Source organism: Melopsittacus undulatus (assembly GCF_012275295.1).
Source record: "Melopsittacus undulatus isolate bMelUnd1 chromosome W unlocalized genomic scaffold, bMelUnd1.mat.Z SUPER_W_unloc_6, whole genome shotgun sequence".
Taxonomy (NCBI): Eukaryota; Metazoa; Chordata; class Aves; order Psittaciformes; family Psittaculidae; genus Melopsittacus; species Melopsittacus undulatus.
Genome location: NW_022993948.1, coordinates 379,282 through 394,162, shown reverse-complemented (window position 1 = coordinate 394,162; position 14,881 = coordinate 379,282).

The window sequence follows — 14,881 nt, the reverse complement described above, 5'->3', positions numbered from 1 at the left end:
GATCACTGCGGGAGCAGACAAGGACCATCTTCATAAAATGTATTCTTTTCTTTTCTATAGTCTGTAAGGTGCAGGGGGCATCTTACATAAAGACTACATTGGTAATTGGGTTGGTTTGGTAAGCGTACACAAGGTTTGGAAGCCTTCCGTAAATTGAGATAAGAAATCTTGTAGGTAAAGGCGTATACCCGGCTGCTAGCGTCCGTTTGGTATACACCCACAAGAAGCAGGGGGCTTCTTGTGGTTTGGGTCCTGCAAGACGCAGTGAGAGTCTTGTAGAAAAGGTTTTGGATTTACTGGTATACACCCTCAAGAAGCAGAGGGCTTCTTGTGATTTGGGTTCTACAAGATTCAGGGGGTATCTTGTGGAAATGGTTTTGGATCTTGCTGTGGCTTGTGACATTAAGGATTTTGGTCTTGTGATTTTGGTATTGGTGACAGGATGTTATAACTGTGTTATTAATTGTGGTTTATTTGATAGAATTTTAGTCTCTGTCTGTTTCAAGTGTTGTAACTGTATGGAGTGTGTCTGTGGGATCCCTAGTGTGTGTGAGTGAGAGATTGATAATGGAAAATCAGCAGAGTGAAGATATCATGAAAAAGAGTCCTTTAGGGTGCATTTTGGCAGAACTGGGAGGGTCTCCTGGGGGCTCGGTAAATAAGAAAATGTTGGTAAAATTTTGTAACCGCTGGTGGCCTTTGTATACTTTAGAAGATCAGGAGAAATGGCCTAAAAATGGAACTCTGAACTATAATACATTGTTACAATTAATGTTGTTTTGAGGCTGCAGGGAAAATGGCATGAAGTAATGTATGCCAATATGTTTTTCACTTTAAGAAACCACGTGGAGTGACAGACGCAATGCAAAATTAATATAGCTCCGCCAGATCCCTTAATTTTGGCATTGGAAAAGGACAGGGAAAAACTGAAAGTTAAGATGGAGAGATGTTGTTCAGCCTGTGATACTGGGGAAAGATGTTTAAAATTAAAAAACAGTAATCAGGAAGATAGGCTGTAAAATTATCTATCACAGGTACCTCCGAGAGGAGCACCCTCTGCATGTGTCCTGTCTGGTATTCATAAAGAGCAAGATCTGTCACTGGCAATAAGCAGCAGACGCACATTCCGAGTTCAGAAAGGGTTAAACCAGCAGTGCTGTTGCAGAGGCATCTGCAGCCCCTGCAGAGCAGGGTGAGCAACTGTGAGGAAAAAAAAAAGGGAAAACCAAGGGGGAAAGGAGGGGGGAGCTCGTGCAGCTCCTGTGTTTGAGCATGGGATGGGTGCTGGGGCAGGCAAACAAGTGGGAACAGACATGTGCACGGGCGGGACTGAGGGGTTGTTGAATAAATGTGGACAGGAGGAAGCATGGAGAGCGTATAGGAATCGGGAACAGGTAGAAAAGAAAAAACTGGGTCGTGCTATAGCCACGGCTGCGGTGGTTGCTTTGAAACTGGGGGGGGGGGGAGAGTTTGGACGCTGGAAGTGAGACTGCCCTTGGGGGGGGTAGTGCCATGGTGTGGCTCCAGCGACTGAATTGGAACCAGACTGACAGGGACCTGGGGAATCTACCCTAGCAGATCCACTGGTTAAATTAAAAGTAGGAACTCGAGGAAATAAAGTGGAATTTTAGTGGAGAGAGGAGCAACTTATTCGGTGTTAAATCTGAGAGAAAAGAATTTGTTACAGATGTGGGAGCTACTGGCCACCAAGAAAAACAGAAAAAAAAACCAAACAAATAACCCGATGAATTCTTTCTGAAACCCTTAAAATACAAATTGGGAAAACAAATAGGAATGCATAAATTTTGATGCATGCCAAATTCTCTAAAATCTTTCTTAGGGTGAGAAGCAACATTTAAAGAAGGCAGAATGGAATTTAGAGTTAAAAACAAACAGCTAATTGCAGTTTGGAGTTTGTCTCTAATTCAGCAGAAAAGCAAACAGGAGGACCTCCCTGAAATAGAAGAAATCCTTAATCAAGTATATCTGGGAGTATGGGCATCTGGAGTTCCAGGTAAGGCAAAAAATGCTTTGCCTGTTAAAGTGGAAATAAAAAGGGGGGCCTGCCCTATTAGAATAAAACAATACCCCTTCAAATTAGAAGATCAAAGGGAATAATAATAAAATAAAACAAAGTCATTGATAAATTTTAAAATATATATTATTAATTGAATGTGAATTGGAATATAATACTCCTATCTGCACAGTAAAGAAATATGATGGGAAAAGTTGCAGATTGGTTCAAGATCTCAGAGAAGTCAACAAAATTGCAGAGGATATTCGTCCAGTAGTAGCTGATTTGTATGATTTATTGACTAAATTGAATAATAATCAGAAATGGTTTGCCATCTTGGATTTAAAGGATGCTTTCGTTTGCTTACCATTGGCCAAAGAAAGACAAAGTTTATTTGCTTTTGAATGGGAAAATACTGACACAGGGAGGGAAACTCAATTAACTTGGACAGTATTACCTAAAGGGTTTAAAACAGTCCAGCAATTTCTGGAAATCAGCACAAGAACTAGGATTATGGAAGCCACCTGCTCAGACGGGGAGTCTTTTACAGTATGTGGATGACCTATTAATTGCTACAGAAATAAAGGAAGAATGTATCCAGTGGACAGTGGAATTATTGACTTTTCTGGGACTGAATGATTATCGGGTATCCAAACAAAAGGCCCAACTAACCCAAACCCTAGTTTCCTACCTAGGATATGAAATAACAGGAAAACAGAGATAACTTGGAGCTGCTAGAAAAGAAGCCATCTGTCAGACTCCAAGACCATCAACTGGCAAGGAGCTCCGGACATTACTGGGAATGACTGGATGGTGCAGACTTTGGATCCAGGATTATGGTGTTCTGGTAAGACCACTATATGAACTGTTGAAGGGAAATCCTCCCTCTTTAGAATGGACTGATTCAGCAGAGGGGGCTTTTAGAAATTTAGAAACAGAGCCAAGAGAGCTGTAGCTCTGTGACTTCCGGATGTGACTAAATTCTTTTGGCTATATTCCTATGAAGAACAGGGAATAGCTTTGGGGGTCCTTGCTCAAAAACTAGGATCCTACAGAAGGGCAGTGACATGTTTTTCAAAACAGCTGGATGAAGCGAGCAAAGGATGGCCCAGATGCCTAAGGGCTGTGGCAGCAGTTGTCATGAATATTGAAGAAGCTCGCAAATTCACCTTGGGACAAAAATTACTGTGCTAATGTCCCATGTTGTATCAGCAGTCCTGGAACAGAAAGGAGCCCACTGGTTATCTCCTTCATGTTTTTTTTTAAATACCAGGCCACCCTTGTGGAACAAGATGATATAGAAAGTGTGGTCACTAATGTTGTGAATCCAGCATCCTTTTGCAGGAACAATCGACAGAACCACTAACACAAGACTGCTTGGCCACCACAGAGACTGTATATTTGAGCCGACCAGACTTGAAAGAAAAACCTCTGGAAGATGCTGATTCTTGGTTTACTGATGGTAGTAACTTCATGAAAAATGGTAAATGAAAGGCAGGATATGCCATTACCACCACTTCACAGGTAACAGGGGCTAAACCTTTACCCTTGAATACCTCTGCCCAGAAGGCAGAAATAATTGACTAAAGATAAAAGGATAAATATTTGGACTGATTCTAAATATGCATGTGGTGCTATCTGGAAAAGAACGAGGACTTTTGAACACACAAGGGAAACAGATTAAACATGCTACAGAAATTCTACAATTACTGGAAGCTGTTCAGCTACCTGAAGAAGTAGCTATTATGTACTGTAAAGGACATCAACAAGGTGACTTTGATCGGGAAACTGGAAATAATTTGGCCAATTTTGAAGCCAAATTAACAATCTAAAATCATATCCTTAATTCCTGATGGCTAACTAACAATTGAAAAATCTAAACCTAGGTATTCAAAAGAGGATAGAACATTGATTGAGGATCTAAAAGGACAGGAAAATAAAGAGGATTGGGTTCAGATACCTGATGGGAGAATTGTAATCCCCTATAGCCAACTCTGGAAGTTAGTTCAGGGAGAACATAATAAAACTCATTGGGGTAGCAACTCTTTATATAAATATTTAGACAAACAAATTGTAGGAAGAAATCTATACAACACAGTTCAATCAGTGACAAAACAATGTCAGCTATGTCTTAAGAATAAGCATAAAACTGAAAATAGAAATCAAATTGGGACAATTGTGAGAAGACGTTATCTGGGACAGCAGTGGCAAATAGATTTTTCTGAATTACCAAGAAAAGGGGGTTATTGATATTTGTTGAGGTTAACAGATACTTCTTCCGTCTGGCCAGAAGCATTCCCTTGTAGGATAAATAATGCAAGACAACTGATTAAAACATTATTTAACGAGATAATACCTTGCTTTGGAGTACCAGCAGCAATTTCTTCCAACCGAGGTTTGCAGTTTAGTGCAAGATTGTTTCAAGAAATTAGCAAAACTTAGAAATTGATTGGCAACTACATGTTCCATACAGGCCTCGGGCCAGTGGACAAGTAGAAAAGATGAACCATCTGATCAAACAACAAATTAGTAAAATATGTCAGGAATTCGAACTAAACCTCGGTCGAAAGAAGAGGTTAGCCCATTTGAAATTTTATATGGAAGACCATAACAGTCCCAGTTTAAAGGAGAAAGTCTTCAGGAATTCGGAGAAATCTATCTTTTTGTGGTTTTGATAAATCAGGGAAATCAGTTGGAGGAGATAAATAAGAAAATAGTAGGGACAAGAGCAAGAGGTTTGGATTATCCCATTCACCCTTTCAGATTTTGAGACTGGGTTTATGTTAAGAATTTTTTAGGAGATACTCTACAGGAGAAGTGGAGTGGACCATACCAGATATTACTGACCACCTTTACAGCAGTGAAGATAAAGGAACAACCTGCTTGGATACATTATTCAAGGATAAAGAAAGCCCTTTTCCTCGCCTCCGTCTGCGTGAGGCTGCGTGAAGCCAAGGAGTGGCCCTGGGAGTCGGCAGTGGCCGAAGCAGCCTGGGAGAGCTGCCCCAGGGCCCAAGTGGCAGTAGCAGGGCAGCGGGAGGAGGCGGTGAAGGAGCAGAAAGAGGCGGTAGCTGAGCAGCGGGAGCAGGCGGAGGAGCCGAGCCCTGCGGCTGAGACCAGCCCCTGACGGCCAAGAGCATCCCCCGGAAGTCGCCCGCTGAGCCTCAGCAGGATGCAGGAGCCCACGCAGCACTTCCCAGCAAGACAGAGGAGGAAGATCTGGACTCGGGAAAAGAGAAGCTGGTAGTGAGAGAGCTGGCAACCACAGCAGCTACATCAGCCCCAGTGACAAGTGCAGCAGCATCATTCGAGAGTTCTGAAGGTTTTGAATGGCTTTTGGGTACCCTTGGGACCTGCTTGCTGATTGTGATGGTGATCAGCATGTTGGCACACACACAGAGTGTGTTCTGCCCACGAGCATTTTGTCTGATCCCAAAAGTTAAGCAGAGTCAGGTTTGGGTCTTGTCTAGGGTTAGACAAGGATATAGGAGCACCAGGAGACTGTCCCCAAGGCTGGACAGTCATGAGTGGCAGGGAATATGGGACAGTATGGGCGAGTATCTGGTTCACTGGGCTCCTCCAGTGCTTTGGAAACATTGGAGTTGGAAGGCAGCTGTATGGAGTCCTCAACGACAAGTTGCTGAAACTGCTGAAGGAGAGGGTGAATCAAGTCAGTTTGCCGAGGTGAAAGCCATCCAGCTGGCCCGGGACATTGCTGAGCAAGAAAGGTGGCCAGTACTCTATCTCTATACTGACTCATGGATGGTGGCAAATGCCCTGTGGGGGTGGTTGCAGCAATGGAAGCAGAGCAAATGGCAACGCAGAAGTAAACCCATCTGGGCTGCTGCATTATGGCAAGATATCGCTGCCCGGGTGCAGAAGCTGGTGCTGAGGGTATGCCATGTAGATGCCCACATACCTAAGAGTCAGGCCACTGAGGAGCACCACAATAACCAACAAGTGGATAAAGCTGCTAAGATTAAAGTGGCTCAGATGGACTTAGATTGGCAACATAAAGGTGAATTATTTTTGGCCCGGTGGGCCCATGACACTTCAGGCCATCAGGGCAGAGATGCAACATACAGATGGGCTTGTGATCGAGGGGTGGACTTAACAATGGACACTATTGCCCAGGTTATTCCTGAGTGTGAGACATGTGCTGCAATTAAACAAGCCAGATGGTTAAAGCCTCTTTGGTATGGAGGATGACGGTTGAAGTATAAATACGGGGAGGCCTGGCAAATTGACTATATCACACTCCCACCAACCCGCCAAGGCAAGCGCTATGTGCTTACCATGGTGGAAACAACCACAGGATGGCTGGAAACATATGCTGTGCCCCATGCCACTGCCCGGAACACTATCCTGGGCCTTGAGAACCAGATTTTGTGGCGACATGGCACCCCAGAGAGAATTGAGTCAGACAATGGGACTCATTTTCAGAACAACCTTATAGGCACTTGGGCCAAAGAACATGGCATTGAGTGGGTATATCACATCCCCTACCATGCACCAGCCTCTGGGAAAAATCAAATGATACATTGGGCTGTTAAAAACTACACTGAGAGCAATGGGTGGGGGAACTTTCAAGCATTGGGATACACATTTACCAAAGGCCACCTGGTTGGTCAACACCAGAGGATCTGCCAACAGGGCTGGCCCAGCCCAGTCAGAACTCTTACATATTGTAGAGGGGGACAAGGTTCCTGTAGTGCACATGAGGAATTTGCTAGGGAAGACAGTCTGGGTTATTCCTGTTTCAGGCCAAGGCAAACCCACTCGTGGGATTGCTTTTGCTCAAGGACCCGGATATACTTGGTGGGTAATGCGGGAAGATGGGGAAGTCCGATGTATACCTCAAGGGGATTTGATTTTAGGGGAAAACAGCCAATGAACTTAATTATATGTTGCTATCTGCTGTGTAATACTTTTATAGCCCATCAACTAGATATCTTAACCAATTATATGTTAGTCACTAAGGGTCTTCAAGACAAGTATCCAATCATGATATGCCAAATTGTAGGTGTGTGTAAGCAACAGTATATAAGGAGTTAATGCTTTGCAATAAATGGCTTTTTGTCTGATCATATTGATCTCTGACTGAGTCCATTCCGCGGCAGACAAGAGCAAGACGTTTGCATTATCCCATTCACCCTTTCAGATCTGGAGACTGGGTTTATGTTAAGAATTTTTCAGGAGATCTTCTACAGGAGAAGTGGAAAGATAAAGGAACAACCTGCTTGGATACATTATTCAAGAATAAAGAAAGCACCAGAACCAGAGAAGACATGACAGATCGAACCTTCAGGACCCTTATGTATGAAATTGTGTTGGTCATAATTTGGACTCATATGATAACTGGTGCACAAGCTTGGGACCAGAACTTATACCTGAAATTAATGCAAAATGTTACTGAAGTCTTTAATCACAGTGACTGTTGGGTGTGTGCACAGTTGCCTAAATCAGGAGAAAGCCTGGAACTCCCATTAATTGGAGTTCCAATTCCTAACAGTTTCATGGACTAATCTGTGGGTGAACACTAGCAATCTATATCCAAAAGAAAGATTAAAATTTGGAATAGTTAATCCTTATCCAGGCAATAAATATTACACCTGTGCACAAAGATTTATTACACCAGGAACCAGGGTAGGAGATCATGCTTGCTTAAATGCCACAGATGTAGGTCACCATTCAAATTGCAATCACACTATTAATATAGATGGTATCGTAGTTCAGTGGTGGCCCATTCCTAAAGGGAAAGGATGGTATTGGTTATATGGAGAAAATGCTTATAAGACTCTACCCCGCAACTGGAAGGGGGCATGCACCTTAGGTGCTGTAATACCCAATTTTACTATTATCAACAGGTATCCTTCTGGAACCTGGATTAGAATTTTCGTTAAGTGGATTAAGCAAGGGTTAAACCCTATTATTGAACGGCACACTGCATTTCATAGTTTTGTGAGAGGGCTAATTCCATCTTTGGGAGTAAGTGAATTAGAGAAAGCAATTGTAAATATCTCAGCAACCATAGAGGAAATGGAAAGTAAAGACATTGATATGATGCAGGCAGAACAACAAGACATAACCAGCCTATCTAAAGTGGTATAAAACCGAATGGCTCCAGACATGTTATTGGCATCACAAGGAGGAGTTTGTTCCATAACCAATGAAAGTTGTTGTTCCTACATAGACCAAAGTGGCAGAATTTAAACAGATCTGGAGGAAATTTGGAAACAAACTAAGATATTTCATGAGATGGCTGTGTGCCGCGGCCAGGTGGAGGGGAGAAAACACCGATACGATGTAGGTTCACAAAATGCTCCGTTTATTGATTACAAGGCTGCTCTTAATATACTGTCCCACACGCAATCACGCACTACTTGATTGGCTACTTCACTCTGCCCGCGAGAGGTACACGCTCCACTTTGCCTCTCCTGATTGGTTTCACACCTTCGCTTCAGCTTAGCGTTACATCATGCTTCTGGCATCCTGTTATCGCTCTCCTGTTTTGCTGACCTTGATGCTTCCTCTTCCAGCCTGGGGTCAGAGGCTCACTTTCTCACAGCTTGCTGCAAGCCTGTTAAAGCGCCCATGCTCGACCCCCAACATCTCCCCCTCTTTTTTCAAATAAGGCATTCGTCATCTGCTGCATGCGTTGCATAGTACATTGTAACAAACAAGGTCCAAAAAACAAAATTAACAACATAATCATTATTGGTCCACTTAACATCATGATTAAACTCCTTAACCAACTACTTATCCCTAACGATTTTAACCAAGAGTCTATAGGATTTGTTTCTACAGTATTTTCTTTAAGTTCAAACAATTTCTTGTGAATAGATTCAAAATGATCAGAAAGATTCATACAACACATGCCCAGAAGCATTCTAATGCAAAGGGGATGTGAAGCAGCTGCAGAAGTAAACTGTACAGTGTTAACAGTCAAGGACTTACACTCCCCCTTTTTTTTTTTTTTTTTTTTGATCAGACAAAAAGCCATTTATTGCAAAGCATTAACTCCTTATATACTATTGCTTACACACACCTACAGCAATTTGGCATATCATGATTGGATACTTGTCTTGAAGACCCTTAGTGACTAACATATAATTGATTAAGCACAGGTGTGAGAACTTGACCTCGAACGGTTGCCAACAGTCCACAGTTCTCATAACTCAGTGAATTACAGCTTCTTCTTATCTTGCTTGCTTAGGCTTCCTCGGGCCTCCCATGGCCTTGCTGTATCTTTCAGAGTTATTCAGAGCTCATGTACAAAATATTCATTTTCCTGTGAGAACACTGTCTCTGCATCTCCCCCTTTTTAGTTTTACTAAAAGTTTTTTACAATTTCGTATGTCTGCTCTATCACTGCTGGACTTGTGTAACATAACAACCCACTACTCTAGGCAGCATTATTTCAGTAAGATTAGTCTGATTTGAAGTCACTTGATCCTTTATAACATGTGGCATACCAGTGAATCCTACACACCATGTAACAGGATGGAATAATTGGGATTTAACAGATGTGCTCAGTATACTTGTCCACTACCCATGGTCACACATAATAGAACAGATATTACAAAGATTTTACACAGATTTCTATCATTGCTGTTTCTTTATGTTGTTCTGTGGCTTTATACTTTTCGCTGGCAGTCAGTATGGTCCTGTTGATAGCTGTACACAGCTGGGCCTACCCTTTTTCTCCTGTATGGCTCTCTGATAACAGCGGAGGCCATCCCTCACATCAAGGTCTGGCATGGCATGTGTCCCCACCACTCTACACCTGCTGGTTGCAGCCAGCAGCGGAGCTAAAGGTTCTTCTTGGTGGCAAACACAGAGGCCAACCCAGTCTTGCCCTTGACTGTGGTAGCAGGCATGTGTTCAATCTCAGTCCTTGCACCTTGTTGTCAATGCAGAGTTTCACCTGCTTAACCCAGTAACAAGTCACTACTACAGCAAAGCACACACAGATTTACATTAGCAGAGTAACTATTACAGAGTGCATCAGCATGTTGAAGATGCTGATGACAGCGAGTGACTAACCAAAGAAACTTCTTACCAGTGGAGTTCTCCCACCCTCTTAATTTGTTCCATTACTTGCTTTATAACACTATCATAATCTTAGAATCTTTCTAGCTTTTACCTTAGCATTTTCTAGCAGCTGCTGCAAATTTGCATTCTTTAACACCTTTTACAAGTGACAAATCCATACAATACAAGGTATAGTTTCTTGTTAGCAAGTGGCTAGTAAATACAGGTGGTTTTATATGCAAAATCACAACCTCTAATAATAGCTACTTTACAAGCACACATATTCAAGTTGTTACTTTTCAGTTGCCCTCAAGTGATTTTTTTTTTTTTTTTTTTTTTTTTTGGTTTACACATACATATTGTCTGGAAAACAAGCTTTAAGCAATATACATCAAAACTACCATCACTAATAACAGCTAGAATGAGTTATCATTACCCTTTTTTTCTTTTTTCTTTTTTTTTTTTTTACTTTTTTTTTTTTTTTTTTTTTTTAAAGTCGCTCACCCTGCTTTGCACAGCTAAAACCACCGGCCTATTGGCAACTGCACTTTTGCATTAACCTTTTCTTGCCCGAAAGGTTAAACTGCTACCTGTTAAAACTTTTACATGAACCTGACAACAAAAAATATACAGAACACTGTCTGCGCTCATTACAAACATACACAGACACAGACACACACATATGGGATCCCACAAGCACACTGCACACAACTACAGTGTTTGAAACACAAAATCCAGACGATCATTGTTCCCACTACACAGTCCCACATACAGGACGTGGCACAAGGACCCTGTAAAGACTATCAGGAAACCAGCTCCGAGAAGTATCATCACAGTGTGGGGTGGCAGGCTCAACCTTAGCAGGCGTCCCCGCAGAGGCTCTGCCTCCCTCACATTGCATGAGGCTTGGGCTTTTATACTGACCAAAATGCACACTCGTTCCGACACAGGTGGCCAGCCTATGTTGGAAGAAGTTGCCAGCAATACCTCTAAAGGTTTCCAAGGGTTGAAAGAAACATGGACATACTTATATTTACCAACTTCTAGTACATGAGTATCACAGAGAGACCGCACCAAAAGAGTTGTACACGGGGTCCCAACTCCACGGTCTGACACATTCTGCCCGTTACCCCTGATAAGAGCATACAAGAGACCTTCCCATCTCAGGTGGGAAGCACACACACCACGGGAAACCGTGCAATACATCCACATCCCCCACCCATCTCACTTCTCCCTTTACAGCTACCCATTTATCGTGAGGATATGGGGGATATAAATCAGGCTTCTTTTCCGGATGAATAGGCTCCAGGTCAAAAGCACCATCCAGGTCAGCATCGGCATTATCAGGCATCTCAGGAGCAGCAACAGCAAACTGATGAACGTGCACAGGCTCCTTCTCGGGGTCAATAGGGCTCAGGTCGAAAGGATCATCTTCATCCCCATCTTCAGTCTTCACAGCCATGGCAGCAACCAGCGGAGGTTTTGGGGGGGGAGGGCGGGGGGGGGGAGGGGGGGCACGCTGGTCTCCATGATCTCATTTTTTTTTTTTTTTTTTTTTTTTTTTTTTTTTTTTTTACTTTAACGTCTCTAAAACAGTTCTCCAAATGACTGACAAACTTTTCACAGCATCATTGCCTTTCGTGGCTGCATTCCACAGCTTAACTCTTGCCCCATTCCACAAGGATATCTCAAATCCGGTAGACTCATAAATCTCTGGGTAACGTGTCTTCGACCATTTCAACATTAACTTTAGGTCTGTCTCTTTAAGGGTTGCTCCCTTCACCTTAGGAAGGACTGAAAACATCCATAAATCAGGGGCTTCTTCCTTAGTAATTTTCTCCCAAGTCTTGAGATTAAAAGCTTCACCGACTCCCACAATTCTTCCCCTATCTTACGCCATTGATCTTTGGAGAATAACTGTCCCGTATTTTCTAACAACCCCCTTCGTCAGCACCAAAATAAAAAGTCCACAAGTTCCTGTCGGGGTATCGAGTACCCTGTTTTCTTCGCTACACTTCTATCGTAGCCTTTTCTATCGCTGATACAGCGAAACCCATCCCGAACCAGACCGCAGTCTGCCTGACTCACCGGTCAGCCGTGGCCACGTAATTTGAGCTCTTTTCCTGCCTCTCTCGGACAGCCTGCCTCTCTCGGGCAGCCGGGATCTCCACCTTCTCTCGTCCGCGGTCTCTCTCTCTCCTGGTATCACGTCGGGGTCACCAGAATGCCGCGGCCAGGTGGAGGGGAGAAAACACCGACACGATGTAGGTTCACGAAATGCTCCCTTTATTGATTACAAGGCTGCTCTTAATATACTGTCCCACACGCAATCACGCACTACTTGATTGGCTACTTCACTCTGCCCGCGAGAGGTACACGCTCCACTTTGCCTCTCCTGATTGGTTTCACACCTTCGCTTCAGCTTAGCGTTACATCATGCTTCTGGCATCCTGTTATCGCTCTCCTGTTTTGCTGACCTTGATGCTTCCTCTTCCAGCCTGGGGTCAGAGGCTCACTTTCTCACAGCTTGCTGCAAGCCTGTTAAAGCGCCCATGCTCGACCCCCAACAGCTGTGGATGACACCTCCTGTGGTTTCGAAGAAATATGGAAAAAGTTAACTTAATGGTTACCTGATTTCTCCTGGTTGAGGCTACTGGTTGCAAGAATATTGATGCTAATTATTTTAATATTGATTACTTGTGGTATGATACAATGTTCCCTCTGGTGTTGTAAACTATCTTTGATCAATTATAAAGATTGGAAAAGGAATGAAATTAATCACTGAGCAGAAATGGGAAATTATTTCAAAATGACTTTTGATGGTAATGGTAATATATAAAATGTTGCAAAAGAATTTGCAAAAGGACAGAAAAAGGGGGGAATTGAAACAAGGGGAACACAAAATCACAAAATGGAATATATAAGCCTTTAGAATTAGTTTTAAGCAATGTTAAGTTCAATGGCTTTGTAACAGTAGCAGTGGAAAATTACTGAGGTGCATGATACATAGAAAAAAAATAGAGTACAGCTAGAGAACATACTGGCACAAGATAAATTGTTATAGTTGATGTAGTCTTAAGAAAAACAGTCTACAAGAACAGGACACAGGGATAAAGAGTATCTGGGAATAGCAGGTGTCCAGGATGGGCTACAGTTAAACTAACTGATAAGTAGTAGGATAGGAGGATTATTATGTCTCTGGTGCTAACGAACCAATTAAACTGGTATAAGCATCTACTGCGTGTGCTTCAAAGGCTGCCAGAAGTGATGAAGATTGTTGGAAGAAGTAAACGACCCTCAGAGACCACCACCACAATTCTGTACGCATGCGGGGAGCTTTCTGGAAAGTGATGTAATCCATACGTAGCCTCATGAATATGTATGTATGCTCAGGGACTATATAAGGATGGCTTGTGTAGCAACAGGGAGACACACGTTAGGAGGAGTTATCCCCCGTGTCTCCCGGCGCCGCAATAAAGAATACCTGCTTGTCAGCTTGAAAACTTTGTTGGCAAGTTTGTTCCTGGAGTTTTCTCCGAGTCAAGGGCAAGGTTAAAGGCTGTGTGACAGATGGATTACAGCCATAATTCTGTGCTCAAATAATTCTGAGGTTATGTGGTCTTTCTTGAACCCCTTTTAACAATGATCATGTGCCAGTGACACTGCAGGGAATGTTTCATCTGCAGGTGGCAGAGTGAAGCTGCATGTCTGCTGGCCAAGCAAAACACACATGACAGCACTAGCAAACACTGCAAGAAGCAAACTGTCAGTTTAAGCATGAAAATAGACAGAGCTCAGAATAGAAGTGAAAGATCAGAGAATAAAGGAGGATATGAACAAGGGAATGTGGAACTGAATACATTTTTTTCCAGGTCTGGAACATGGATCTGAATAGATCCTTTCCAGATCTGGTGCATTTTCCCACAGCAAGAGAGATGACGATAGCTCCCAGATGTCAGTTCTGTGTGATTACTTAAATTCCCTACCATCTGGCAGGTTTTTCCAGACTCAGTTACTCAACTTTTTATGGCTCCTTCCCAGCTCAGCCCTTTTCCACATTCCTCTCATTGGTTTTGCTGCCGAGTGTGGAAGCAAAAGCAACTTTCTGACCTGTGTGTTTCTGTTTACTAGTGGTCCCCCTCTCACCCCACAGTATTATCTGCAGTGACCACTGAAAGTCACTTTTGGTCACAGAGGAATTTACTATGAGAATAACTTGAGTGTGATCATTGGTCCTAGAAGGGCTGTATATCAATACATTTGACTGTACTGAAATGGTTGAACAAGCTCATCTTACTATGAAGTCACAGACAGGTTGGGGTGGGAAGGGACCTCCAAAGGTCATCCAGTCCAACCACCCTGTTCAAACAGAGCCACCTACAGCCAGCTGCCCAGGACACTGTGCTTCGCATACCTCCAAGCTGGGAGACTCCACAACTTCCCTGGGGAGCCTCTGCTAATGCTCTGTCACCTGCATGGTAAAAAAAGTGTTTTCTGATGTTCAGAGGAAACCTCCTATGCTTGTTTGTGCCCATTGTGGAGACAGTGTTCTCACAGGAAAATGAATATTTGGTACATGAGGTCTGAATAATTCCAAGGGATACAGCAAGGCCATGGGAGGCCCGAGGAAGCCTAAGCAAGCAAGATAAGAAGAAGCTGGAATTCACTGAGTTATGAGAACTGTGGACTGTTGGCAAGTGTTCGAGGTCAAGTTCTCACACCTGTGCTTAACCAGTTATTTTAGTCACTAAGGGTCTTCAAGACAAGTATCCAATCATGATATGCCAAATTGCTGTAGGTGTGTGTAAGCAATAGTATATAAGGAGTTAATGC